At 47.3% G+C, this 24,410-nt stretch overlaps 1 pseudogene; it reads left to right on the top strand.

The window, feature by feature from the left end:
* Nucleotides 1-5,740: 5,740 nt before the first annotated feature.
* Nucleotides 5,741-7,351, top strand: LOC147717280 (uncharacterized; annotated as a pseudogene).
* Nucleotides 7,352-24,410: the final 17,059 nt, after the last annotated feature.

Genomic DNA, 24,410 nt, shown 5'->3' with positions numbered 1-24,410 from the left:
GCTCAGTGTGACCCAATTTACATACCCACACGGTTGTCCTTGTGATCCTTTTCCTCCACTCAGGACAGCATACCACTACTTGACCTGGTCTCCTCTTTTGTGTTTTGTATCTATAATTTAGGGGCATGAGTTGACAGGTCGTTTAAATATTTCCCCTTTGACCCTCCGTATGTTTGTTATTGCCTTTTGGATTAGCCAGCGCTGCTGCGGTATTACAAAGGTTGATGAAGGAAACTTTGACTGGTTTAACAGGGGCAGTTGCATTTCAGGACGATATTCTGGTTTTCGGTAAAGATGAGGATGAACATGACAAAAATATGTTGAAAGTGTTAAATGCATTGTCAAATAAAGGGCTAACACTTCGTGCTAATAAGTGTAGGTTCAGAAGAGAAGAAGTGGAGTACCTTGGACATTGTATTAGTGGAAATGGAATTAAACCTAAAGCCTCACATTTGGAGAATATCAGCAAAGCGCCTATTCCTCAAAACAAGGAACAGTTGGTAGCCTTTTTGGGGCTTGTAGAGTTTTATGCAAAATTTATACAAAATTATGCAACTGCGATTGAACTATTTAGGATGCTTTTGAAGAAAAATGCAAGGTTTGAGTGGACAGATTTATAACAGCTACATTCAATGATGTAAAGTCAATGATTATAAGGCACCTTGTCTTAAACCATTTGTAATTGGGAAGAAATGCATTGTGATTGTTGATGCAAGTAATTGTGGTTTGGGTGCAGTATTAATTCAAGAAGAATGGGGCAAAGAATGGATTGTGGCGTATGCTTCAAGGACATTATGAGAATCGGAACAACATTATTCAGTAATTGAAAGGGAACTTTTAGCGTGTGTCTGGGGGGCTGAACATTTTCGATCTTTTCTGTGAGGAACGAAGTTCATTATTAAATCAGATCACAAACCTTTGGTGCATTTATTGTCACCTGGTGGGGGGCATACACTTTCATCAAGGTTGGCAAGACTTTCTTCTAGGTTACAAAATTTTCAGTATTCTTTAGAATATATTCCTGGCAAATCTAATGTTCATGCAGACTGCATGTCGAGGCTTCCTTTGACGTGTAAAGAGTCAGATGTGGTTAACAGAGATGAGTGTGAGGTAGCACATGTTGTTAGTGATGTTAATCTGGTATTTGGAGAGAATTCCGTGGTGCAAGAGCAATTATGGAATGAAGAAATGGATAAAGATTTAGAACTTAAAGAAGTGAAAGAATTCATATTGAAGGGTTGGCCAGAAGGAAGAGATTTCACAGGTGGGTTGATGAGTTATCATAAAATTAAAGATGAACTTGCTGTAGAAAATGGAATTTTATTGAGAGGTGATAAATTTATTCCACCTTTTGGTCTTAGGAATTTTTTTTTGATTTAGCTCATGAAGGGCATTTTGGTATATCAATCACCAGGAGACGATTGAAAAACAATTTTTGGTGGCCTGGTATTGATTATTTTGTGGAACATCAAGTGAGGTTATGTGAATTATGTGCCAATAGTGATAAAACAGCGAAGGCTTTGCCTAGTGTGCCACAACCAGTGGAGTTACCTGCGTCACCTTGGAACAAAAATTGGTATTGACATTATTGGACCGTTTAGTGTGCTACCACAACAACATTCTTTTGGTATAGTGATGATAGATTATTTTTCAAAATGGCCGGAAATAAAAATGGTTAGGGAAGTCACTAGTGATGTTATTGTACAATTTATGGATGACATTTTTTGTAGAGAGGGCATTCCTCAAGAAGTGGTAATAGACAATGGGCCACAGTTTGTCAGTAAGCAAATGGAAAGTTATTTTAGTAGATGTGGGATCTTTCACAAAAGAATAGCGGTATTCCATCCAGAGGCCAATGGCCAAATAGAACGATTTAATAGAAGCGGTCAAGAAAGCTATTCAGTTGGCTGTTAAAGGTGGTTTATGTTGGAATAAGGCAATCCAGTCTATGTTATTATCATACAGAACTGCTCCTAATGCAATTACTTTGTTGTCTCCTTTTGAGTTATTGAGAGGGCGGAAACCTAGCAGTAATCATGTACCTTGGTGATTGAAGAACAAGGATAGTGGTCGCATTGATTTTGCTGACGTTGATTTTACAGAAATTCGCAGGAAAGTTGATGCATATAGGGAGAAAATAAAGAATGATTTGTTAAAAAGGGGACAAAGAGTTGTGTTTCTATACAGGTAGGGGATTTTGTGAGATTAAAAAAAGATAGTTTTGTACATAAGGGGTTGGCAAAATGGTCTGATCCAACTAGGGTAGTTGAGGTATTTAGGAATGCTGTGAGAGTGTTGGATGGAAGTGTTTGCCATTTTAGTAGAGTCTCAAAATGTAATAATGACAGACATATTTCAGAGGATGATTCAACAAATGTGTTTTTGGATGTTACTACTGATGGATTGGTGGTACCTGAATCTACTGTAGTTTCAGGTAGTTCCTGCGGTTCTGCTTCGCAAGAATTATTGAGGAGTTCAAGGAGTCGTAGGGTTCCAGATAGGTTCAGGGACTTTGTTCTTACTTAAAAAAAAAAGAAAAGGGGGAGGTGTGTTGTATGTTACTGTTTGTAATGACATGCGTGGTCACAGGTGCGTCATTACAAACAATATTCTTTATGTTGTGTTTTGAAAGTGTGGGTCGCGTGTTGTTTACGCGTGCTGTGTGTTGTGTGAATGTATTTGGTTTCCACGTGGTGTTGTGATTCGAAAAGGGAGCCGGAAAGTGATATGTTGGGAAATGACGGTTTCACAGCATTCAGTTGCTACTCGGACCAGGGGCGGCTCTAGGCTCATGGTGGCCCTGTGCAATGAGCGTAGGTGGGGGCCCCGGGCATCCTCACGGGCCACCTGCGGCTGCGCAGGAAGGTGAGCGGTGTGAGAGGGGAGCAAAGACCAGCCCCCTGGCACTCCTGGGGAGGGGAGAGGGGGGCTTCCACTGAGGCTAAAATGGCTTCAATTGCACCTGAAGGGTGTCAAGAGGTTACTAGCATCCGAACATCCATTCAGAGAAAACCACCATGAGAACCAGTGTATGTAGGCTAGGACTGAGGTGCATTGGCAGAGCTTTGTGGTGTGTGGGTCTTTCAGGGCAAGTACTGAGGTGCATTGGTAGAGGTGTGCGTTTTCTGGGCCAGTACTGAGGTGCATTGGCAGAGCTGTGTGCGTCTTCAGGGCAAGTATTGAGGTGCATTGGTAGAGCTGTGTGCATCTTCAGGGACAGTCTTGAGGTGCATTGGCAGTGCTGTGCGACCTCGGGCCAGTACTGAGGTGCATTGGTAGAGCTTTGTAGTGTGTGCATCTTCAGGGCCAGTCTTGAGGTGCAGTGGTAGAGCTGTGTGGTGTGTGTGTCTTCAGGGCCAGTATAGAGGTGCATTGGTGGAGCTGTGCATGTTCAGGGCCAGTATTGAGGAGCATTGAGAGATGTGTGTGTCTTTAGGGCCAGTACTGAGGAGCATTGGTAGAGCTGTGTGGTGTGTGCGTCTTCAGGACCAGTATTGAGGTGCATTGGTGGAGCTGTGCATGCTCAGGGCCAGTATTGAGGAGCATTGATAGAGATGTGTGCGTCTTCAGAGCCAGTATTGAGGAGCATTGGTAGAGCTGTGGGGTGTGTGCATCATCAGGGCCTGAACTGAGGTTAATTGGTGGAGCTGTGCATGTTCAGGGATCACTATTGAGGAGCATTGGTAGAGCTGTGTTGTGTGTGCATCCTTAGGGCCAGTACTGAGGTGCATGGGTAGAGCTGTGTGGTGTGTGCATCTTCAGGGCCTGAACTGAGGTTAATTGGTGGAACTGTGCATGTTCAGGGCCAGTATTGAGGAGCATTGGTAGAGCTGTGTTGTGTGTGCATCCGTAGGGCCAGTACTGAGGTGCATTGGTAGAACTGTGTTGTGTGTGCATCCTTAGGGCCAGTACTGAGGTGCATTGGTAGAACTGTGTTGTGTGTGCATCCTTAGGGCCAGTACTGAGGTGCATTGGTAGAGCTGTGTTGTGTGGTCAGCTTTAGGGCCAGTATTGAAGTGCGTTGGAGATGCCAGTATTGCAACACCAGGTGGAGCTGCAGGTTAGGATTGAGGGACACTGGTAGAGCTTGTTGTGGACCCCAGTATTAGTAGAAAGGGGATTGTGGTGCATTGGTGGGCTATGTGGAGTTCCTGGAACTGGAAGTTAGTAAAAGGAATGCTCACAAACGATGAATTTTGTCTTCGTACTAAACTAGGAGTCAGAACTATGTGTTTCTAACCCCGCTTATTATCGCCCTATTTATTTGCACCCATTTTTCAGTAACACAATTTGTTGTGTTTCTCATTTTTTTCGCAGCTATTTCAAGTAAGTGCAAGGTGACAATTTGGCGATTCATAAAACGCCTTAATAATTAAATAAAGAAAGAATGAACTACCAAGAGAACACAGTGTAGGTCGCCCCTCCCCTATATTTTTCTAAGACTGCCTTGTAATTGGCCTTAGCTGTTCTGGCTATCATTAAGAATTCACTTCCACAAACACAGAAGCCCTGGTTGGCACTGCCACTAACAGAGCAAATAACTTGGCCATGTCCTTCTTGTGTGTGTGTGTGTTTTTTTTTCTTCATCTATTTGTATGTGTGCGGAATTAAGTTCCAATTTCTCTGCAATCATTATTGGCTAACGGTTTGGTGCAAGCGTTGTGGAGGAAAAGACATAACTCAAGTAAAAGAAAAAATAGTTTCTGCGCGTTTTCAAAACGCAGGTTCTGCTCTCTAAGGCCCTTTTCATTATAACCAAATCAGGAGGAACTTGTCCTCACAGCAGCAACGCAGATGGAACAATAAATCACAGGAACCATTGACTGCCTGCAGTGTACTCCCCGCAGCTGTCACTTTTTTTTGTCTCTTTGGTTTTAGATGACATGGTTTGAGGTCCACTCCGAACCAATCTGGACTTTTTTTTACAGTCATATCCATCTGACCTGTGAAGCCTTGTGGATTAAAGGACACGTATTTTCATCTTTACCTGGATTTTGTTATTTCTTTCTTTGGATGTTTTTCCAACTTTCATAACACAGTGCACTGTCCAGCTCTTGCAAACTCTTCTGACAGACTAATTCGAAGCCCTCTACCACCAAAAGAATCCGTTTAGCACCCCATTTGGTATTGTAGAACAAATATGTGTCGGTACTTTGCATTACCTTGGACCTTGCTAGACTTTATACTTGAATTGTGTGGCAGATCCCCAGTTTTACAACAAATCGTGAAATGTCTCCGCTTAAAAAAAAAACACTATTTTCTCCATTACACCATTACAAAATGTTCAGTTTTTCATTTTGTGAGTAAAAATATAAAAAGGCAGGTGACTTTGTGTAAACTCAACATAACAAATAGTATTATCATACACGCTGTATTAAGTTCCGGAGATTTTTGACAGACATTTCGGTGAAGGTGGTTCTTAACCAATCTGAAAGACTCCTGCCGTTTCTGTCGCTGTTTCGGTTTCATTTGACGCGGTATCAGTTCCTGTGACGTCACACGTTGCTCCAGGAAGCAGTGTACAGTTCCAGCACGTCGCCTTCCAGCACTGCACTGACAGAGTTGGCAGCAATGGTGTGTTGAAATACTTCGTTCAGTCCTTTAACCAATCAAACGGAGCTTATGAAACCTGAATTACCACTTCTCAGGAGAGCTCCTCGCTATAAATAGGGAGACAATGGAGCGGGTGTTATCAGAGCGCTCTCGCTACCGTCCAGGTCACAAGAGGAAGAGACCGATTACTATTTGGAGTGCAACCTCGAATCTGGTGCATCAAGGCACGTTTACCACCAGAACGAGAAAGAGAGATACGGCGGCAGGCTCCACAAAGAGACTGTCTGCGCCCAGTTCTGCAGAGACGAACAGTTACTAACAGAAGACTCTTGGAGATCTGGTGTCTGACTGGCATCATGGGCATCTTTCTCAGCACACTCCACGAGGCGCTGAAGAGCTTCTACGGCCTTGAAGCCCGGATCCTGATGTTGGGGCTGGACGCCGCTGGCAAAACCACCATTGTCTACAAGCTGAAGCTGAACGAGACTGTGACTACCATCCCCACCATCGGCTTCAACGTGGAAACGGTGGAGCCCATGAGGGGTGTGACCTTCACGGTCTGGGACGTGGGCGGCCAAACCAAGATCCGAGCCCTGTGGAAGCACTACTTCACCAACACAGACGGGCTGCTCTTTGTGGTGGACAGCGCCGACCCTGAGCGCTTCGAGGAGTCCCGGTCTGAGCTGGACGCTATCTTTGAGAATGATGAGATGCGGGGTGTGCCGCTGGTGGTCCTGGCCAACAAGCAGGACCTTCCTGGAGCAAGGAGTCCCTCGGCGCTAATGGAGGACCTGGGGCTGCGGAAGCTGGTGGGCCACGAGTGGCACGTGCAGGCCTGCTGTGCCACCAATGGGGAGGGGCTGGTGGAAGGGCTGGAGAAGCTGTCCGAGATGGTAAAGCAGCGCAGGAAGACTATGCCAAGATGGTGAAGCAGCTTAAGAAAACCAGGCTGTTCTAAGCATCCAGCAGGTGTACTGGCATGATGGTATTCAGGGCACGTATGTCAAGATGAATAACCAGCAACCAATCAGCTCGCACCTGTGCCCTTTTTCATATAGCACTTCATTGTGGTCTTCTGCCTGTTTCTAGGGGCTCCCGTGTTTAACAGCTATGGCTACTGAGGCACACAAAGACAAAGTGACGTGTCCAAGATCACACATGGTGAAGTAGGGTAAGATAGACTACAAGTCGTCTGCTTCCACAATGGACAACCTAACCACTAATGATATCGCTTACCTGGGGCCTTTGTTGGCACAGATTTGCACTGTTGGCAAATAGAATGACAGCAGCTGGAATGCCAGATGTTTATTTGACAGTATGAATTTCTATTACTTTGAAAGTTCAATCGGACTTCTACCAAGACGTACTGAGACATGTGGTGAAAGACAAGAGCACACAAGGGATGTTCCAGCGTGTTCTTTCTCTGTCTCTTGACATCCACTTCTGTTTAAGGGACAATACTCAAAAAGTAGGATGGCAAGCTGTTTGTATGGTGTACATGTGTTCAGAGGCAGCCTGATTGGTGTAATGGCAAGTGTTAGATGGACATAACAGATGTATATAATCTGCACAAATATACTCTGTATTTACTGCATGTATAAATCAATGAAGGTGTGCATATATGCAGATGAAGCATTCCATGAGCCACATTACTTTATAACTGCAAGTGGTTTATATATAATTGATTCCCAATCCTAATGCATAGTATTTCTAAAACTATTTGCAACCTGTATAATTGCTAAGCACCTCCATATCGTGCATGACTCCATCAATTTGTCGTTCCTTTTTAGGGGAACACACTGTGGGCCAGATGTAGGTAAGTAACATTTACCGAATCTTAATTACCGAAAATTACCGAATTTTACCGATTCGGTAATTAAGATTCGGTAAATGTGAGGGGTTGGTATGTAGGGAATCCAGATGTTCCCTTTTACCGAATCGGTAAAATTCGGTATTTACCGATTCGGTAAATACCGAATCGGTAATGCCTATTGATTCCTATGGGCTTCAAAGCCCATAGGAATCAATAGGCTTTACCGATTCGGTATTTACCGATTCGGTAAATATACCGATTCGGTAAACAAGGTCCCCCTACATCTCATTGACCCATTTACCGGTCGGTAACGGCCGAAATCGGCCGTTACCGACCGGTAAAGGCCACCTACATCGGGCCCTGTGTGTGCTAAAATATCACACGTTGAATGGAAAAAGGGCAACTACACGTCACATAATGCAAAATGCAGTTGAAGAAGAAGACTGAACTGGCTGAAGGCGTAGTTCATGGCACTAGGCTATCTGACAGCAATCCCAAGCTGTGAGGGGCTAATTGCAATTTCGGCATATAACTTCACTGGTAGAAAAGGTGTGTTTTTTGTGTGCATAAAATGTTGGTGTTTGTTGTATCTGTGCGTGCGGTCATCATTGTATGTGCGTTTGCATTCTTGTTCTTATGCAAATGTTTGTATTTGTGTGTTTTCAAGTACTTATATATTCGTGATTATGTTGAAGTTTGTTACTTATTAGTGTATTTGTGTCGGCATTTGCCCGTTGCTAGTGTATTTATTTGTATCTGTGTGCGTTTGAGTCTCTACAAGTTTTTGTGTGCGCCCAATTTTTATGTTAACGTAAGAACTGACAAGTTTCTCATGTCCATGCGTTATGTGTGGCTCCAGTCCAGGTTTTTTCTTAGAATTTGGGGACTTTTAGTCATGTTTAATTCACCGTAAAAACAAAACTCGAAGTTCCATAATTCAAAGGAAAAAAATCTGAGCTGGAGCGGTACATCACGCCTGGACCTGGGAAACGTTGCAGCTATGTTCATGTGCTTCCGCTTTGAAGAGTACTTTAGCTCACCCAATAGTGTAAGAGGCATAGAATGTAAGTGTATGTGCCTAGCTGCTGAGTAGTCCCTCCTTCAGCCAGTCCTGGCTTTATAGCTACTAGTACCTTGCTGGGATTTATCTGATAGTGTTAAAAGTACAACTACAAGTCCCAGAATGCAACTTGCCCTTTGCTTAGCCAAGAGTGACTTAAGGGAAGCGTAGGATATCAGATCAGTGGCATGCAGAAATTAATCAGCAGATGGAAATTACAAACAAGCACATAATAACGCAAATACCTTCCCACACAGTCAGGCTGCACCGGAATATTTAAATTGTAATATGTTATTAAGGAACTGAAAAACAGCTTAACAGTGGCGGGGTTTTGGATTCATATACCTGTAATCAGAAGAAGGATTTTTCTTTCAATAATGCACTGTGAGACATTATGTAAATTAAACTACTTACTTTCTATACGGGATCCTCGTTCAAACCAATTTATGAATATTGTGTTTTCTTAATTTACAGAGCAAAATATATTCTTAAATACTTTTTTGTACAGTTATTCCTGATTTAATGCAGATTGTTTTGTAATGATATTTTTATAATTAACTGTTATTATTATATAAAGTTCTGCAGTATTGAACGTTTGCTTTACTTTTGGACTGTAATGATGTTTGAGCACTTTTTCCCCAAAAATAAAGATGACATATATCTAAAGTTACTGCCCAATCTCTCTGTTCAGTTGAAGATGGTTGAATGAAAACCAAGCATGTGGTAGAATAAACACTGCACACCTGCATCGAATCAACTCCCCGTGTACAACCTAGCACCAAGGGAGGTATAAGAAACTATACTTATTCACTGACTCACGTACACACTGACAGATCAGATCAGCTGTTCATCTTAGCTGGTTCATGCCTGGCACACTGACTGCATTAAGGCTGGTCCCTTGCAGTTTATGGTATGCTTAAAGACGCGTGATCACATTCTTTATTAGCATCACTATAGGTAAACACATGGTCATAGCTTAGTCTGAAATGCTTGGGGTGGTGTGAGTTTGAGATCCCCAATAAGCTGCACAGTTTACCCAATGTAATAAAAAGGATGTGTGGTGGGCTGAGCATTTTTTGGGGTGGGCGGAGTTATAGAAATTTGTTTGGAAAGTTGGAGTTAAACTCTTGGTAGTCCTAATACATTGATAGAACCATCCACTAGCAAAACAACTTCACACACCCCTAGCTAGTGACATGCTACAAAGTCCAGTGGAAAAACAAACAAACGTTAAACAATGCAATACACCAAGCACATGATATAGTGCATGTATTTACAGTGGCACAACCCAATGCCACATTCACATGGCACACATTAGAACATATGAACGCAAGGACTTGTATTGTGCCAATTTTGCACTGTGTTGTGTGCTTGACTTGGGTCAATGAATTGTGCATTTTTAGGTCTCACCTGGCGTTAGCAGTGCACAGCGTTGCCCTCGCCATGCAAGGGCCTTTTGTAATCGTTTCAAGATGTGCACGCGTACGGAGGTATCAAAAAAAGCACGCACATGTGGACAGCCCAACGCCATCTTTGTTTACTTTAATTAGCGTGCGCGAACAGCAGCATCCCCGCAGCTGTAAAACGCCAGATGTGTGCGCACTGAGTAGTGTGTGATGTAATCCTGTGACATTATCTCTTTTTATTGTTAACTGTGTGATTACCTAAAATCTTTACAGTATAAAACACATGAACAATGCCCCCTCCCAACCACCCTTCCCCCAGGAGCAAACCGGGATCCAGTTTTAAAATAGCACCATTGGTACATGGGCTCTAATTACAGCTTTATGTCCATTTAAAACTTCAAATTAAAAATGAGTTTAAATATTGGGTCACCAACCCTTTCACACTCCTGTAGCGATCAATGGTATGTAAAAATCCAACGGTCATTCCCTCCAAGATGTCAATTGTCATTGATAAAAGTTCATAGTGTGCCCCACGTTCACTTTATGACTCCAGTGTCCGTCCGAAAAACCCCTGGGTTAGGTGACGACTGACAGAGTTGGGACACCAGATGATATTCATTACAGAATGACAGGGACCCTGAAATCTGCGGCCTTTTGATGGGAATTAAGTGCAATTCTAATTTGATGGGTAAACTTGCCAACTCTGGCAAGTAAGCAAGTTGTGGTTTCTGAAAAGCACCATTCCGAGGCCTCACTGCAAGTTCTGAGGCCCATGTCCCTTAGGGCTGGGTGCAGCAAACAACGACGATCGCTGGCCAGCTTTTGGCAGCAGCATAAGAGATGAGCCAGGATTCTCTGTGGTAATTGCATAACTGGCAGGAGATGATGTCTGTACGAGCCCATTTTGGGTTGAAATCCAAAATCTTGAGGGCCGTGAGGCACAAGTACAGAATTTTCTTTCTTGCTTGGGCTGAGAGTGAGCCTAGCAAATATGATGGAACTTTCCTAGGAGTATATGACTTATCCAGGGCCAGTGTGAGAGAGTTAAACCGCAGTGAGGATCGATCCAGTTCAAACGAGATGGTCTGGACTTGGCGCTACACAGCTTTGGCCCAGGCAGAGTAAGGAATTTCGTGAAGGGGCATGCTCTTTGGCTCGATATTCAGTTGGTCTATTGCTTGATCCAACTTGAAGTGCCATGGGGAGTCCTCTGCCCTGAAAATTAGTTAAGAAAAATATTTAAGATTGTTTTCAGGGGCTTTCAGTACTCTGATGTAATATTTTATTAGGTCCCTCTGTAGTGCCAGGTCCGGTCTGTTCAGTCCTATTTCCAGCCTTAGCCTGGTGTTCCTTGCTTGTCTGGGAGCTTGTAGCATGGTCTTGTAAGCTTTTATCTGGGCCGCATTGATGACTTTCTCAAGTGCTCCTGGGAAGGCTAAGTGACCATAGGTAATTGCTGGAAATCATTTTCCCCTAAGTACAGTCAGCATGTGTTCTATAGATGGACTTACTAGGTGATGGCTTAGATGTCTGAGTGACAGAATTGTTTTGTTAATTCTCGGTGTTAACTCCTTTATGTGTTTGGATGCTGTGGCCCTCTCTGTCACCCATACCCCCAAGTAATTGTAGGATGTAGCTGTCCTGATTTGGTGCTCACCCAAAGACCATGTTGCTTGTTTTTTGTGGAGGTATTTACCTTACTATCTTGGTCTTGCTATCATTGATCTGTAGGCTATTTTCCTTGTTGTACCTTGTTAAACCTATTTAATGCTCTTTGGATCCCCACCCTAGTGTGGTCCATGACCACTGTATTGACCCTATACTGGAGGGTTCCCAGGGCCAACTTCCCCAATCTCGGTGGCACTAGGCTGGCGTCTTTCAAGGCTGAACCCAAGTCTGCCGCGTACAAGTTAAATAGTAGGGGGGCCAAAACACATCCCTGCTTTAGCCCGGTGTTAGTTTCGACTCTTGCGTTTACAATTGTTGGACTTAGTTTAACCAGAATCCATGTCCCCTTGTACAGGGCTTTCATTGCTTTTAGCAGGGTCTCCGGGATCCCTCAAGATTCGAGTTTTACCCATAACCGTCTTCGATTGACTCAGTCGAAGAAGGTGGAGTAGTCTATGATGCAGCAAAACAGGGGCGGCTTATTACTCAATACAGCTTGCTTCGAGAGGTAGGAGAGCGCTAAAATGTTGTCCATGGTGGAACTATTTGCCCTGAAGCTAGTCTGAAAAGGCGCGAGGATACCGTTCTTGTCCACCCAGGCCTCTAGGTCCCTTAATAATAGGCATGCACAAACCTTAGCTTCAATGTCAAGCAGGGCTATGAGCCTATAATTAGCAGGGTTCGAATGGTCTCCCTTCTTGTGTATTGGAAATAAGACCGAGCCTTTCCAGAATTTGGTAAAATTGCTGTGAAGAATGAATGATTGCATAGCGGGGTAAGGATGGCTGCAAAAAATGCTAGAGCAGCTTTGAAGACTTGAGCGGGAATGTCGTTTGGGCCAGGGACCCCATCTGTTCTTCACGTGACTTGGCGTGTCATGTCACACGTACCCTGTCAATGGGGACCGAGAATGGGGATCAGATTATGGGTGTGATTATGTGCTGCGAGTATAAGGGCCCGTACTGTGGCTGCAGTTTGGTTGATCCACCACCCTGCAGGCTATCCCACACCAGGGAATAACAGACCCCCGGACAGCTCCTCTCCTCTGTTCCCCTGCTCGCTCGAGAGTGCGAGAGGTGGGCCTCTTGCGGTGCAGTGGGTGGTCTTTCGGTAGTGAAGGTACCGGACATCAACCCTGGTGAAAAAGCTCTACAGTCAATCGCTAATGTCAGGACAGAGCCCGCCCAGAGGGGCGGAGTGTCATTGCTGTACAACTACGGATCCGCCACGCTTCGAGGGTGTACACCAATGGTGGCTTTTCTGAGTTGTAACAGTACACAGCTGCTGTTTCTTTACTGTGCGATAGTAGTATTCTGCTCATTTTGCAGGCGCTACTTCGAGTGACTAAAGAGCCTCCTGTATTGCAGCGGAAATTATTTAGTTACTATGTCACTATTTAGTTGTCAGTGCTAATCCGCTGTGACAGTAGACCCCCTCCTGCACCCCGACACTGTAACAATGTACACTTCCCTGCTAACTCTACATAGTGCCCCTTCTGCCACCCCTACGGTGGGTCTGCTGTGCAGAAGGTACTCCTGCATGCATCATGACTGCGCGGCTACTTCCTCCCTTGCTTTACGACCGCATACACCTAGCACTTGCACACATTTTGATATTGTAGAACTGCTGCATTCTCACATTTGTCAGTGGCAGGTCAGGCAGCCCTTAGAAGCCAGGAAAGCGGTAGGCAAGCCCACAAGGATACCCTTTGAAGCTCAAGAAGGCAGAGTGCAACCGCCAAGACAATCTGTTCAGGAGAGAAACAACCTGCTCCACACCCAAGGCCCTTTTGTCACCATTTCTTGAAGGAAGACACAAACACACCACAGGAAAGCCATTTACAGTCATGTGACCTTGGACAGAAATGCACATTTGGTTTAGGCAGTAAAGCACCAACTTTTTAAAAGTGGCCTTTTCAGCATGGTAACATAACGCCCAACTGTTCCACTAGAGAGGATATTAAATTATAATTCATTTGAGTGGAAGAAGTAGTTCTCTAGTTATTCCCAAACTGAAGCTATCCCTTAAGAATTGTAATAAGGTAATCCAGTGTTAGTTTACGAGAGAGATAGCCTTACATCAGTGAAAAATGACTTTAACAGTTTTTCACTGTCAGGACATGTACAACTTACTTACACATGTCTTTTATTTTAAATACCACACCCTTTGCCCTATGAGTGGTTAGAGCCTACCTTAGGGGTGCCTTATAAGTATTAAAAGGTAAGGTTCAGACCTGGCAAAAAATTATTTTGCCAAGTCAAAATGGTAATTTAAATCTGCACGACAGACTGCAGTGGCAAGCCTGAGACGTGTTTACAGTGCTACTTTAGTGGGTGGCAAAATGGGTGCTGAGGCCCACTGGTAGCATTTAATTTAATAGGGATGTATAAGTAAATTATATGTGCCAATTAGGTGTACACCTATTGTTTTCATGTTTAAGGGAGAGAGCTCTAGCTCTTTACCACTGATTAGCAAAGTAGGGTGCACAGAGTCCTAAAAACATACAAAAAAGTTCAGTAAAGGAAGGCAAACATCTGGGGTGACCCTGCATAATGAGCCCAGTACAACATAACCCCTCTCCAGCCAAAAGCTAGGGTAGACTAATCAATATCTAGGTGCAGTGGCAGGTGGTAATTTTACAAGGGGGTGGACAGGACACACACATAAACACTCACAACCATGCATTCACACATGCACACGTCCATTCACAACACTCATTACCAAATACTCGAACATACACACATGCACCAAACAGTAATTTTGTTTTTAAAGTGACACTTACCTTCAGCTCTGCCTCAGAGGTCTCCTGGAGGCTTGTGACTGATACTTTCCCAGGTCAGCCAATGATGGAAAGCAGCAGTCCCTACATCGTCACGGTGTGGATTGGGGCCAGTGAGACTGCTGACCCCACCCCACTTTGTGATGAAGTGTCACTGATTGACACACGACCCTTGGCGCTTCAAGGCTTAAAACTTCAGCACCAGGGTGCGAGGCCATGAGTGACGCTACCCATCATCACTGAGGGGGAGGGTCTAAGGTCCTTTGCTGAGTTGAGGAAGTCACACCCACAGGAGCTGTGACTTCCTCAGCCAGGCAAAGTGCAGCTCAGGCAGCCAGAAGCCTGCACATTTAGCGCATGTTTAGATCCTGGTTGGCTCACCTGAAAATGAACAGTGTCTGTCAGGCCGACCTTTGCTCAGTCTGACAGACACTGTTCTTGAGGGGCAAAAGCAGCGGTGGCACCTCCCCCGGTTCCCTCCTCCAGCCAGCACCGCCAGTTTGGCAGGAGACAGGCCGCTGCTGGACTAAAGGTGAGGGAGCGTGGCCCCTGAGCCCCAATGGACCGGCTGAGGCTTCCTAGATGGGCTTTTCTTCAATGCTCAGGCTGTAGAATGTGGATAACGTGCCTCTTCTGCAGTGGCACTTTTCAGTTCTGTGCCCTTCTGAACCTAGTTGGATCCCTCTGTCAGCACACTCCTGAGTAGCTGCACTCACCCATGGGGAGCTCTTCTCCTCAGCTATGAACCCCATATATAGGACTCCTAACATTAGTTTGCTCAGAGATGCATCCCAGTAGGTAGATGGTACCACTGTGTGGTGTGGCTGATTCTGCCCCTTGAATCAGATGTCTATCCCCAACCCAGAGAATACTCTTCCCAAAGGGACAACAACTAACAAAGGCAACTGACAGATGTCAGTGTTAAGAGCCGGACCCAGCGGGCCATCCACTGCCAGGTGGAGGCTCCAAGCTGGAGCCTTGAACAGGTCTCACTTTCAGCCTCAGGCTGGTAAAGAGGCACCTACTCACTCCTGCGGTTTCCCTCACCTCTTAGATTTTCCAGAAAGGGGGGGGGCATCGGGACCATGTGTTAGGTACCATGCTTCCGCTCTCTTTCCTGCCATCTCAGGGTTGGTGTCCTGAGACTGGCCTCTCAGCCTAGGGTCTGTATCCTGTGGCTGATCAGTTGCCTCTGGATCAGCACAGGCAGCACCTTCAAGTCAGAAGTGGTCTCACCAGGATAAGTCATATGGTCCTCTTCTGTCAGATCCGGTCTTCCTACTGAGGTTGTCCCAACCCTTTACCCCTCGCTATGTATCTGGGCCTCTGTGGCCGCTTGCTGGCATTACTACTGAAGAGTGCTGTGCTGGTCATCCCCATTACCATGATTATAGAGACTCCGACCCACCTGGTCACTAGCCAAATACACATACACACAGTGTTCACAGCCCACTACCAAATCCTGTATGATCCTACTCCAGCAGACTGCCATGCCCACATCAGTGAATTCATTGATGGGGTTACACTGCCTGTCATTGATCCAACTTACAGGGAGGAGCTCAATGACCCTATAACAGTGCAAGAAATCTGGGGTGCCATCAGGGGCACTGCCACAGTTAAAACCCCGGGGTTAGACAGGCCACCAGTCAAGTCCTATAAGGCCTGCGAAGACCTTTTGGCTCCTAAGCTACAAGAATTATAAAAGACTGCACTAATGGAGGGTCAGCTTCTGCCAACACTTCCCGAAACATTACTCGTGTCCATCCCTAAACCCTGCAGGGACCTTCTGGAGGTGACGTCATATCATCCACAGTCTATGTTAGGGACAGATAAAGAAATATATAGTAAGATCATCGCGGTGCGACTCCTGGAACATCCTCCCCACTTGGTACACCCGGATCAAATTGGCTTCATCCCTGGCAGATTCACCACTCTTAAGTCCGCGAACTCCACAAAGGGATGGAGTTGGTTCCTCCTACCCATTGGCCTCATGCAGCATGCATAGTACTTGACTGGATGTATGACGTTACAACGCATACTTTTACAACGCCTACCGTTACAACGCATTTTTTACACCGCAACATCCATTACAACGCATACCATTACAACACATGCCATTACAATGAATTCTTTGAAACTACCTTTACAACGCATTCCACTACAACGCATACTACATTTACAACGCATACCATTACAACGCATAACATTACATTGCATGTAAGGTAAGTATTGGATAGTGTAGGGGTTAAAATTACTATTCTAACTCCAGGGGGTGCAACAGTAGGGTAAGTGTTGGATAGTGTAGGGGTAAAAATTACTATTCCAACTCCAGGGGGTGCAACAGTAGGGTAAGTGTTGGATAGTGTAAGGGTACTATGTGTTGTAATGCTATGCGTTGTAATGGTATGCGTTGTAATGACTGCGTTGTAATGGCATGCGTTGTAGTGGTGTGCGTTGTAGTGTCATGCGTTGTAATGGTTGCGTTGTAAATGCATGCGTTGTAAAGGATGTTGTGTTGTAAAAGTTTCGTTGTAATGGTAGTGCGTTGTAAAAGTTGCATTGTAAAGGTTGTTTCCCTACTGGACTTGGAAAAGGCATTTGACACTGTTGACTGGGAATTTATGTTTTCAACGCTAACAGCCATGGGCATAACTGATGGGCTATAGATACTTATGAGACTCTTCTACACAGAGCCCAATGCTCGGGTGAAGATTCCCCTTCCCGGTGAGCAGGGGAACGCTCCAGGAGTGCCCCTTGTCCCTGCTCCTTTTTGCAATGGCAAGGGAGCCTTTGGCAGAGAGACTTGGGGTGACACACACTGTCGCCTTATACATTGATGATGTACTAATATATGTCCGCAATATTTAAGACTGCATATTCTCAGGCTTGGGAGTGATTCTCCTGGAGTGCCTGCCACAGCACTTTTTGGTGAACACACAAATCCTCCCCTGGGAGCCACACACCTTCCAATATTTGGGCATCAATATTTATCATACCACATGAGCTCTCATAGATGGCAACCTTACTACAGCCATTGCCTCCCTTTTGCCCCAAATGGCATTCTGGAGCACACTCCCACTCCCAGTCCAGGACAGCGTATTGCTGTCTATAATGGTGATGGTCCCACGCTTACTATATTTATTTCGCAATCTACTTGTGGATATACCCCGTAATGCACGCCATGTTGGGGGGTTTCCTATGGAATATATGTAGGTGTTAAGTCTTTCTGCACAAGCTGCAGCTACCAGTTGAAAAAGCCCCCCCCCCCCACCTTGAATTGTATTTGTCAGCGCAACTGCAATGGCCTGCCTGTGGCTGGCGGGATGGCTAACAGATGAACAAGGACTGCCCTCTGCAGACGGGGCACAGCGGTTGGTGCAAGAGGCCTTTCTGCCACTTGAAGGGATTACCCAGGAGGTCAACAAGCTTTAGCGTGTAACAGCTTCAAGAGAAGGCTGCTCCTAATGCCGACTATGGCACAAAATTCCCCTGGGATCAAACAGGTTCCACAAGACCCCTCCAGAACCTAGTTGGGGGGAAGGGTCATATGACATGAGAAACAACAGGGGTGGATACCTTAGGCGCTCTGTTTCAAAACAGCATGCTCATCCCTTTTGAGCAACTGCAGACTGACTGCAGATTGCCAGTGGGCCCTTTTCCGGCCTATGGCCCATTATTGGCAGAGATGGATCGACTGTGGCAGATTGTCGACATACAGCCGGAACACCAATCGCTGGTTCATAACTTACACACCATAGGGGGGGCTGCCAACTCATCACCTGGCTCACTTGAGCCCCGGCACACACTTCACAAGACCCCCTAGTGCCAACCCATAGGTGCTGGGAGCATGAAATGGGCTGGGACTTGACACAAAAGGAATGGGCCAGGGCACTAATATAGCCACGTAAACTTTCCTGCAAAGCCATGCTTCAGTACATGCAACTTAATATACTTCACAGGGCCTATCTCACCCCGGCGAGATTACAATTTTTTTGGGTCTGCCTCAATTGTCCCCGGTGTCATGGTTTAGACGCTGGTATGACATATATTTTTCAGTTGCCCCAGTAGCAGTAAACTTATAGCGTAAGGTAATGAACGCATGTACTGACATTGTAGGGTGCGACGACCTATACACCATGGCGAGCGGAGTCTTAGGACTGTTTAGACACAGGAAGGCAGGGAGCGCCACAACCCGTTTCATAGACCTAGCATTGCTTATAGTCTGTAGGTTCATCCCCATGCACTTGAAAGCCAGCACGTCACCCAGGTTGAGGCACTATTGCTTGGCGATGCTTAATGGGGCAGAGCTCAATCAGTAGCACTTCAGCAAGAGGCTACCCAAGGAGGGGGCAGGGTCTCTATAGCTACAGACTGTGACACTTTACTACATGAGCTACAATTGTGCTTCAGGAAGATCACCCTGCAAGAGAATGGATATTGACTTATCAGCTCCAAGAGACTAGCACCTTACTCCCCGCCTCACCCGTGCTTGAATGTACCATGGATGTGTGACGTACTGTGCAAGGATACTTACTGGGGGATACCATATCGCATTTGCGTGAATCTCCTAAAATAGAGGATACATGTGCGCAGTTAGGACACACGAGAGGGCGACGGCTGTCTTATCTTTGATTTCTGATATTAGAATCTACAACTGCTTAATGTTCATTATGATTTAATTAAGTCATTGATCCTATTACTCCTGTTGAATCTGATTTACTGCAAAGTATGTAGAGGGGCCATGGTGGGGTCACTAAAAATTGATGTGTAACACTGATCTGCATGTTAGTCATATGTCTATATGATACTAATATAAAATTGAATAAAAATTGTTTTTAAAAAATCTGGGCCTCTGTACCCTTTGTTTGGGAGTAGTATCCGAGAACCCTCCCTCAGCTTTCGGTCTGTCCTGGGCCTTCGCCCCAACAAGTATGCTATCACCAGTGGTGACTAATTTCCATGGAAGCAGTCAATAGGCATCTAAGGACTGACAATGACACTCCTGTTGGCCACTTTCCCACCCCATTCCAATGATACCAGAGCCTTAGGGTTGACAAAGTTTTGCCCATGGCCTGGATTACCTTACACACCTGTCCTGGCTGGTAATGATTTGGGGTTACCAGGATTTCCTCCAGCACTGTCTGTCCCGTACCACTATCTCTCAGAGAGGTGACAGGGATTTTTGTAATTCAAAAAATTATGCAGAAAGGCATGCTCAGACAGAGGTGTAAAACGTCATCAATATATTTCAGTTTTTATTGAATAGGTTAACTGTGGTTACTGAAAAATGTGCAGCGAGTGAGTGGCTGTATTCTTAAAGAATGCATGTAGCATGCCTTTGTGTTCAGAGGTACATAATTCAACACCTAAATTACATCAGAAACCAATACATCCTCAGTGTGGGAAGGCTGCTCTTGGGAGGTCTTCTGGGCTCCATGGATTTTTTATTCAAATGGTTGATGGCTACTGACAGTCAAACTGTCCTGGAAAAAACTTTTTTGAGTATTAGAATTGCTCTAACGAGCACTGAAGAAATGAATGGGCAACTCTTAGACAGCAATCACAAACTCATTGTTCGGTTCATTAAGGAATTAGAAATAAGGTAAATGTGGAAGCAACAAGACGTTGTTAAAGCAGACAAAATGGAATAGTGCTGGGGACGTCACAGCTGGTGGAAATGTTCTTTTCGTTACTAAGTGGCTGCTCTAGGGCAAGATCGATGTAGCCTCTATGAAACTGAGATATGTGAGGGGCATTGAATAAATAATATTAGCGACACAATGCACACAATTGCATAACTCCAGTGGCCATACTCATAATTCAAGAAGAGTGGGGCCCAGGATACTTGGAAAGGACCCACTATCTGTAGCGTGTGGTACAATCACCACTAGTTGTAGAATGTACCAAATGATCCTGTTGGGGGAGTTGTTGTCGGAGCTGACTGGTGCTTGCAGTCCTCACCACACGTATGTGGCGAGGACAGTGCACTGTCCAGCTCTTGCAAAACTCTTCTGACAGACTAATTCGAAGCCCTCTACCACCAAAAGAATCCGTTTAGGACCCCATATGGTATTGTAGAACAAATATGTGTCGGTACTTTGCATTACCTTGGACCTTGCTAGACTTTATACTTGAATTGTGTGGCAGATCCCCAGTTTTACAACAAATCGTGAGATGCGCCTCTCACCAGGCCGGGTCACCCCCTTGCTCCTCCTGCCGCCTCCTGCTCCTGCCTGCCAGCCTTGCCGCCTTTTTTCGCCGCAGACGCCCCCTGGCCCCCCGAGCAGCCCAGCCTCAGCAGAGCCGCCCGCTCGCCAGTTTCCCGCCGCAGCTCGCCACAGGCCCCGCCCACCACCGGCCCATTGGCCGAGCCACTCCTGCCGCCCAGCTGACCCGCCCTCTCGTCCCCCTTCTTATGACGCCCCCAGAGCGACCGCGCAGCGGGAGCACCGATTGAGCGCCGAAGGTGCGCCAAAGGTAAGCCCGTCTGCGCCCGTCCGCGCCTGGACCGCGCCCAGCGCCAGGACCCTGGCCCCCGCAGACCCCAGCCCACCCGCCGGACGTACGACGCCGCCACCCTCAACGCACTCAACGCCGGCCGAATCCCAGGATGCTACCGAGCCACCCCGAGACGCACCCACGGAGCCTTCTGCTGAAACGCCTGCAAGTTCACCTGCATCCGGACCAGCACTACTCCTGCACCAACCAAGACCAAGACGAGCAACAACAGCAGCCACCTGAAATGCATCCTGCTCAACACCCGCTCCGTCCACAGACACACCATCGAGCTCTGGAACCTGCTCGACACAAACTCACCAGACGTCGCCTTCCTCACGGAAACCTGGATGAACGCCTCTTCAGCGCCCGACATCGCCATCGCCATCCCAGACGGCTACAAGATCATCCGAAGGGACCGCATCAACCAGACCGGAGGAGGCATCGCCATCATCCACAGGAACACCATCCGCATCACGACCACCACCGAGGATACCCTCGCACCCGCCGAGCACCTGCACTTCCAGGTCCACATCAACCCCAAGACCACCCTCAGAGGCACCCTCATCTACAGACCCCCGGGACCACGCACACAATTCAGCGAAGACATCGCCGACTTCATCAGCACGCACGCCTTCCTCTCCGCTGACTACATCCTCCTCGGGGACCTCAACTTCCACCTGGAGAACAACAACGACCGCAACACCACCACCCTGCTGGACAACCTCGCAAACCTGGGACTCAAGCAGCTGGTCACCACCCCCACCCACTACGCCGGACACACACTCGACCCCGTCTTCTCATCCAGCAAGGACATCGCCTTCAGCCACGCCACCGGACTCCACTGGACGGACCACAGTTGCGTCCACTTCAGCTTCAGAAGGACCACGATCCACCACCACCAGCATCAGGTTGCACGCAGAAGCTGGAACAAGATCACAGCCGACCAGCTCGCGACCTCCCTGACCATGAACCCTCCCACCAGCGCAACAAACCCAAGCCAGGTGGCCACCAACCTCACGAAGTGGATCAGCGACTGCGCAGAAGACCTCGCTCCTCTGAAGACCCCGCCTAGCAGACCCGGTAGCAAGAAAGCCCCATGGTTCACCGACGAACTCAAGAGCTCCAAGAAGAACTGCAGAGCCCTCGAGAGAACATGGCACAGAGACCCAACACCGGACAACATGACTGTCCTCAACCTCGCCACCCAAAAACACCACCAACTCATCCACGCCACCAAGAAAACCGCATTCAAGGAACGACTGGACAACAACGCACACAACAACACGGAACTCTTCAACATCGTTAAAGAGCTCTCCAACCCCAACGCCGGAAACAACTACATCACCCCTTCTCAAGACCTCTGAAACTCCCTCGCCTCCTACTTCCACAACAAGATCGCGGACATACACAACAGCTTCAGCACTCAACCAACGCACGCCACGACCGAACCACCACCACCCTCCGCGCCTAGACCCCGATCAGCACCGAAGACACCGTCCGCACGATGAACTCCATCCACTCCGGATCTCCTACCGACCCCTGCCCTCACCACGTCTTCAACAAGGCCGACGCTGTCATCGCACCCCACCTGCGGGACATCATCAACACCTCCTTCGACACCGCTACCTTCCCGGAGAGCTGGAAGCACGCCGAACTCAGCGCTCTACTAAAGAAGCCATCAGCCGACCCCACCGACCTCAAGAACTACCGCCCCATCTTGCTGCTCCCGTTTCCTGCTAAAGTCATCGAGAAGACCATCAACAAGCAGCTGGCCGCCTTCCACGAGACGAACGGATCCCTCGACCTCTCGCAGTCCGGCTTCCGGGCCAACCACAGCACCGAGACCGCCCTGATCGCAGCCACCGATGACATCTGAGCACTGCTTGACAACGGAGAAAAAGCAGCCCTCATCCTCCTAGACCTCTCCGCGGCCTTCGACACTGTCTGCCACCGTACACTAGTGCAGCGACTCAGCAACGTCAGAATCAAGGAGAAGGCACTGGAGTGGATCATCTCCTTCCTCGCCGGAAGGACACAGAGAGTCCGCCTCCCCCCGTTCAGATCAGAAGCCACCGAAGTCATCTGCGGCGTTCCTCAAGGCTCCTCGCTCAGTCCAACCCTCTTCAACGTCTACATGAGCCCCCTCGCAGACATCGCACGCCAGCACAACCTCAACATCATCTCCTACGCCGACGACACCCAGCTGATTCTCTCCCTCACCAACGACCCCGCCACCGCCAGAGCCAACCTTCACGAAGGGATGAAAGAGGTAGCCGAATGGATGAAGAACAGCCGCCTGAAACTGAACTCGGACAAGACGGAAGTCCTCATCCTGGGATCCTCACCCTCCGCCTGGGACGACTCCTGGTGGCCCCCCGCCCTAGGCTGCGCACCCAAACCAACAGACCACGCACGCAACCTGGGCTTCATCCTGGACTCCTCCCTCTCCATGACCAGACAATTCAACGCCGTCTCCTCTTCGTGCTTCAACATCCTGCGCATGCTACGTAAGATCTTCCGGTGGATCCCCACCGAGACCAGGAAGACGGTCACCCAGGCCCTCGTCACCAGCCGGCTGGACTACGGCAACTCCCTCTACGCCGGAACCACCGCCAAACTCCAGAAGAGACTCCAGCGGATCCAGAACGCCTCAGCACGACTCATCCTGGACATCCCCCGTCGAAGCCACATATCCGGACACCTGAGAGACCTGCACTGGCTCCCGGTCAACAAGAGAATCACCTTCCGACTCCTCACCCACGCACACAAAGCCCTACACAACCAAGGCCCAGGATACCTCAACAGCCGCCTCAACTTCTACGCTCCCAAACGCCAGCTTCGATCGACCGGCCACGCCCTCGCCGCCGTCCCCCGCATTCAAAGAGCCACCACAGGGGGACGGTCCTTCTCCTACCTCGCCGCCAAGACATGGAACTCCCTCCCGGCCCACCTCCGCCTGACCCAGGACCACCTCGCCTTCAGGAAGCAACTCAAGACCTGGCTGGTCGAGCAGTAGCGGACCCCCCTCCCCCAGCGCCTTGAGACGCTCTGGGTGAGTAGTGCGCTATATAAATGCTTTGATTGATTGATTGATTGATTGATGTCTCCGCTTAAAAAAAACACTATTTTCTCCATTACAAAATGTTCAGCTTTTCCTTTTGTGAGTAAAAATATAAAAAGGCAGGTGACTTTGTGCAAACTCAACATAAATAATAGTATTATCATACACGCTGTATTAAGTTCCGGAGATTTTTGACAGACATTTCGGTGAAGGTGGTTCTTAACCAATCGGAAAGACTCCTGCAGTTTCTGGCGCTGTTTCGGTTTCATTTGATGCGGTATCAGTTCCTGTGACGTCACAAGTTGCTCCAGGAAGCAGTGTACAGTTCCAGCAGGTCGCCTTCCTGCAATGCACTGACAGAGTTGGCAGCAATGATGTGTTGAAATACTTCGTTCAGTCCTTTAACCAATCAAATGGAGCTTATGAAACCTGAATTACCACTTCTCAGGAGAGCTTCTCGCTATAAATAGGGAGACAATGGAGCGGGTGTTATCAGAGCGCTCTCGCTACCGTCCAGATCACAAGAGGAAGAGACCGCATTTAATTTACTATTTGGAGAGTGCACGACTTCG

This window comes from Lissotriton vulgaris, chromosome 5 (assembly GCF_964263255.1).
Source record: "Lissotriton vulgaris chromosome 5, aLisVul1.2, whole genome shotgun sequence".
Taxonomy (NCBI): Eukaryota; Metazoa; Chordata; class Amphibia; order Caudata; family Salamandridae; genus Lissotriton; species Lissotriton vulgaris.
Note: the sequence above shows the minus strand (reverse complement) of the source record. Positions and strands in the feature narration are given on the sequence as shown.